We start from the raw sequence: 6,037 nt of genomic DNA on the forward strand, positions 1-6,037 counted from the left end.
CTACGCCTTACTCTTCCCAGTGGTCTCTTTCCTTCTGGCTTTCCCACAAATATCCTATATGCATTCCTCGTCCCCCCATTCGTGCTACATGTCTTGCCCACCTCACCCTCCTTGAATTGATCATTCTAATTATACTTGGAGAAGAGTACAAGTTATGAAGCTCCTCATTATGCAGTTTTAGAAACAATTCATTAGGGCAGACAAATTGCAGAAGCTAGGAGAACTGTGGGACGAAAGCTATAAATAACTAAGCCCCCCTCACGCCTCACAGGCGAGTTGACGGAAACTGATGGCGAGTAAAGAAATGTATGAAGCCCACTTCAAGGTCTTGTGCAAATGAATTTTGTCAGTTGAGCTGGAGATTGATTTTCTGAGCAATGACTGTAGGTTTCTTCAAATGTAATAAATGCCTTAAACTTAGGCGTGTCACAGAAACAAACCATACAGACCTACACGGAAGAAAACAATGGCAATTGTCTCTTTACAATCTGAAGACCGGATATGGAAATTTTTGTTCACATTGTTGAAGTGAGAGATATATTTGAAACTGAGAACTTAATACTCACAAGTTGTTTAGTCAAAATCTGTGACTATTATTCTTTAAATTTATTTCCAACAAGCTGGACGTTGTTTGTAAAAGATGTTATATTCTTTTGATAGAGTATAACGAATGTCCTTAGTTAAAATAGACGATAGTGAAATAATAAAATAGTGTACTTTGTATATCAAGCATGATTAATAAGCCTCCCTCCCCGTATAATATGCTAGATTAATCCTTAATATTCCATGAACTACCTGCGCAATAACAGATTCGTAACCTAACAGAGAACACGCAAGTATTCTGTGAAGTTTACTCCGTATTCTTACCAGTACATACGGTAGCGAAAGCAGTTAAAGGGAATCGCAAGTAATACGTTACAGCTTTTGGGTGTTATTAGAATCCTCTGGGTAATTCATCTCTTTATAGAAAACGGAGATTAACGGCCGTGGGGATTCGTTGCGCTGACAACGCGACACCCTCTATCCGCTAAAGTTGGAACTTATTTCGTGGACAAACGGCGGTCGCTCGGTCGGAGTAGTTCGCTTGCGGACTCAAACCACGGAGTAATATACGTACATTTTAATTTCTTAATTGCAGTTCTATTCCTCCATTAAAGTTTTAACTGCTGCATAGTCTGTTCTGATACTGACGAGGTAAGCACTCACATCCAGGACAATGACCTAATAATTCTGCTTGCCTTCAATAATCCACATGAACCACGACAAGCAGGACAGTTTAACTTCATAATTAACATATCAATATTAGTTCTTGCAAGAAACAAACACCGAATTAAAAAAAATCAATCTCCGTGGTTTTAGTCCGCAAGCGAACTCTAACAAACACCGAATTATTTTATTTAATTTTTCAGGTTATAAAAGAAAAAAAATGTGACATATTTTAAATGTTACGGCACTTGTCAATGTAACATTGCTTTGTGAGGCGTCTTGTTAATACCAAAGGATCGAGTTCGAGTCACAGTTACTTTACGACCGGCGATTTACCGTCAGTCAGTTCGTCTTGGCGACAAGCTCCTTGAGACCCACGACCAGTATTTTTTTTCGACTTGCGGTCATAATCCTTACGTAATTCTCACCGCCAAGATGATGGATCTGTCATTTACAATTGTTGCTGGTGCACGCCAGCGCAGTCATTCTCAGGTCCGATTCCTCCGGGACTCATGGTCACATTTTATTGCCTGAGATTCCAGGCTGGAACCTGGAAGCCCAGGTCCCCATATTTATATCCCCCAGGAACAGGGTGGCCCGGTTATACCCTCGGCACTGGGTTCCCTTTTCGTCGCCTCCTATGACTCGCAGGGCTACGGTGGAGGTATTCGTCCTCGCCTCCACAGTGGCCCAAATAGATCGCTTATGCATTAAAGCAGATATAGAATTTCCTAACGGTAAACCGGCGGTTGACGTGGATTTCTATGTGCATTATAAATCATATACAGTTCCCTGGCAACGGTCGAAGACACAGGGAGGAAGGGAACATGGTGACAAAACGATTTTATATTACAAGTAAAAATATATTGTTCGCGGTCTATGTCCAGAGGTCAGTCTTTCCTACGTTTTGAAATGTAATCGTGAATAGTAAATAGGGGGATTTGAGGTAACTTTTCACTCTAATAGAGAATTGCGATCCTAAAAGTTTATTTACTTTGTTATATTGTTGCTATTGTTGTTTCTCCCTGGGCGATTAAAACCAAATCCTTGGGACCAGGTTCCTTCAGATGTGCGTGTTGATGTACTTTTAAGACACTTGCTTTTATGTATGGGACTTTCTCGATCTCTGACTAAATTTATGGGCGACACTGTGGTACCAGTAACGAGGAGACAAGTGAAATCTTCCTACAGCTCCCCGTCACCATACGGCTATCTGAGACGAAGTCCAAGGACTTCACAGATGTGTCCGGCACTGAAGCCAAATTTGGGAGAAGATACACGCTCATTCGAATGGGCGTCACTCGAGGAATCACACGATGTACAACTGTAATATTACGGTTACATCACACAGCACGTTACAAGGTAGTTTTGAGGAACCTGTTGACTTTGTGCCACTTAGAAACAAGCACATTTATTTGAAATGAAATCTTGGGTTTACTTGAAGAGTGTTCACGGTATCTGCAGGTAGCGCAGTCGGTATAGCGACTGGTTACTAGCTGAAAAAGCGAGTGGTCGGAGTTCGAGTCGCGGTAGGGCAAAGAATTTTCACTTCTTTATGTCGTCCAGACCGACTCTGGGGTCCACCCACCGGGGGCTCTTTCTCTGGGGTAAAGCGGTGGGGGCGTAGTGTTTACTTAGTTAATTACAGATAACTTTATCTTTACCTTTATAAGGTAAGGAACTGCAACGCTTCGTCTGGGTATGTTATCATACAAACACATAAACATGCTGCATATTTTTAACTCACAACGTTAATTTTATTTGTCCTAAGGACAGAAATTACTCGTAAGAGCAGACGGAATTTGATACAGAAATGAACACAGTAGAAACACAGGCAATATAAGATTTGGGCCTTTCTCTGCAGTGAAGATTCATGTGGCATTCTTCTGGGCTATCGCACCGCATGGTCCAGTGTGTGGTTACCGATCTTTGTGAGGAATGTTCCCTCCCCATCTTTAGGGTTTCAGTGAATATTCTGAATCACGAGACCTTGTATTCTGATGGATGGGATGGTACCAAGGTTTCGCATGAATATTTTTTTCCCCTCTTGGCACTACAGCCCCATTGGGCCTAGGCCTACCTCCATGAACTTCTCCGTTCACTTCGGTTTTTCTAGATCTTACACGTTCGGTAGGACTCCTTGGGCGGGTGATCAGCTCGTCGCAAGGTCTCTACCTGTACATAAACACAGAAAAATGCACACACACAAATTAACATTCATGCCCTGAGTGGGATTCGAACCCACGATCCCGGTTTCCAAGCGAGCGAAGACAGTACATGCCTTAGACCGCTCGGCTACCGTGGCCGGCTTCGGATGGATATACTGCATCCATATTTAGGTTTTAGATGAAGATCCATGTCCTAGTTCTCTGCAGAAGAACATCACTGGGTTCTGAAGACTCATATTGTGATATTCTGAGACATGACGTCGTACAATATTCTCAATGAAAATGATAGCAGCATATTCCTCCGAAAAATTAATATTCGCCTACCTTACTACAATGTATCATAGCTCAGAAGACTACGATGTGAAAATGACACGATTTTCGGCCATTCTAACATAGGGGTCGCGGTTTCAGGTCTCTTTCAGGTTGGTAATATCTGTGATGCTCTGTGTAGGTAGAGGAATTTTGATGAGTTGATCCTCTATCCAAGGAATCCCACCATTGGCTAATAGATAAAGTAAGTGAAGAAATTCTAGAACAGTGTTTCTCAAACTCTTTTATTGTAAAGTACACCTAAAAATATTTTTTAAATACCCCAAGTACCTACATTTTTTCAAACACACAAGACAGAGTGAGCTGTTCTGTACAACCAACTTAACACGTTGACTTCCTTCCATTCACAGACCTCATTCTTTTACACTGATAATACTGTACCATTTGGACTGGCTGCTCAATAATGATCTGTAAACAACGCCCGTTGCTGGGCAACAGATTCCTAACACCACCAATGAACTAAATGAACTGACCTCGGTCAGTCAAGTGATATATCCTCGGAGCGGGCCACATAGAAAACACCGCTTCCAACATTTCTTTTATTGTTGCGTCACACAGCTGTCGCACGGACTGAATAAAGAACACCGCTTCCGAATTACTCCATTGGTGCCTATTAGAAATCTACTTCCTAGAAACGGGCGTTATTTACAGAGTCATTAGTTACTTAGCAACGGGTCTACATGCTACAATACTTTACGAAAATATTTATTGGTTAAAACTTAAAATAATAAAAACTTCGTTGTGCTCCCGTAACACCCCCCCACACACACACACACACTTTTCCTGCTTACCCCCAAGGGTACGTCAATCATCGCTTGACAAACACTGGTCTATACCACTAATTAAAGGAATGAACACAAATCGACTAAGAAAGGAGTTAGAGAGAGAAAGGCTTAAGAGAAAACTCTGTACAGAATACAGAAAATAAAATGTCTTCTTATTCACACGTAGAGTGATAGAATGCTAACTGCCCCATGGAAGGAACTACTTCCTCAGAAGCTAACAGCCATTCAGCTAGTAAAGAAATTCCTTGCTTCCTATGGAAACCGAAGAATAATTGCAACGCTCACAAGAGGCCGTCATTGATCCCCGTTCTGAACAAGGAAGAAAGCAGGAGAAAGCAACTGAATGTCAAAGGGAAATCTGTAGCTGCAGTATAATCCTCACATATTTTCTTACTCAATTTGAAGATACTGCATCGACTACAAATGTTATTATTCTAGTATAAAATGGCAGGATGGTCATATGGACACAGGATGAAATGAATAGTATGTAAGATGACGGGCTACGAGCTGACGGCTTGTGTTCGAATTCCGGGAGGTGCAAGATTTTTCTCTTCTTGACAACGTCCAGATCAGCTCTGCAATGGCTACTGGGGTAAAGCAGCTGGGGCGTGAGGCTGCCCTCTCACCTCCATCTCGTGCCGAGGGCAAGAATGGTGGAACTATACGTCAACAACCCCATACATCTTCATGATAGACTGATAATTAATTAAACACCACAAGTACACCTTTACCTTACCTTACGACGAAATGATTAACAGAGGGAACAGTAATGACCTACTTAGAAGCATTACTCCGTATAATGTGTGGAAGAGCCCTCAGTACGGATGGTCGAAATTGGAAACATATACTTTCTGAATTAATGTAAGAGGATTTGTTCTTATAGCATCCATTTAAAATAAATGAAAGGGATTATGTAGTTTACTTTTTATTGTTCCTTTTGCCCCTAGTGGCTTGTGAAACTTGGCACTTTGGCAAGTTGCACACATGTGGCACTTCTTTGCCGCTAACAATATTAGTTGTCTCATAGCGTCCAAGATTCTTTGAGCTGAATCAAGTTTAAATATTTGAGACTCAGCGAGAGAGGCTTAAGTAAACGATCATTGCGAAGTACCTATTTGGATTAATTATCTTTACACTTATGAGAGTTTTATCTTCCTGACTTAACGCTTAAGTCACATGCTTGGAATTTTCAATGTACAAAGACTGCAGTTCAGACATCCAAACTGACAAGGGTTTGAAAGGTGACGCGAGCCTTTTCCCGCACTCTGTTATCGTAGCCACTCTGATGGCACCCCTAACCTAATTCCGTAGAACGAGCAATCCATCCTTTTCTGCGAAAGAGTGACAGTAGAGAAATGGGAGGGTAAAAGGGAGGGTAGGAGTGGAGGACAATACGTGAGAATTCTTTGCCCGCCTTCACTATAGTCTTCAGTCTGTAATACCATGAGAAATAAAAAGTCGTCCGCAAGCGAACTACACCGACCGAGCGACCGCCGCTTGTCGGCGAAGTTAGTGCCAACTTTAGATGAGAGAGAGTGTTGCGTGTTC

Source organism: Cryptotermes secundus, unplaced genomic scaffold (genome assembly GCF_002891405.2).
Source record: "Cryptotermes secundus unplaced genomic scaffold, Csec_1.0 scaffold603, whole genome shotgun sequence".
NCBI lineage: Eukaryota > Metazoa > Arthropoda > Insecta > Blattodea > Kalotermitidae > Cryptotermes > Cryptotermes secundus.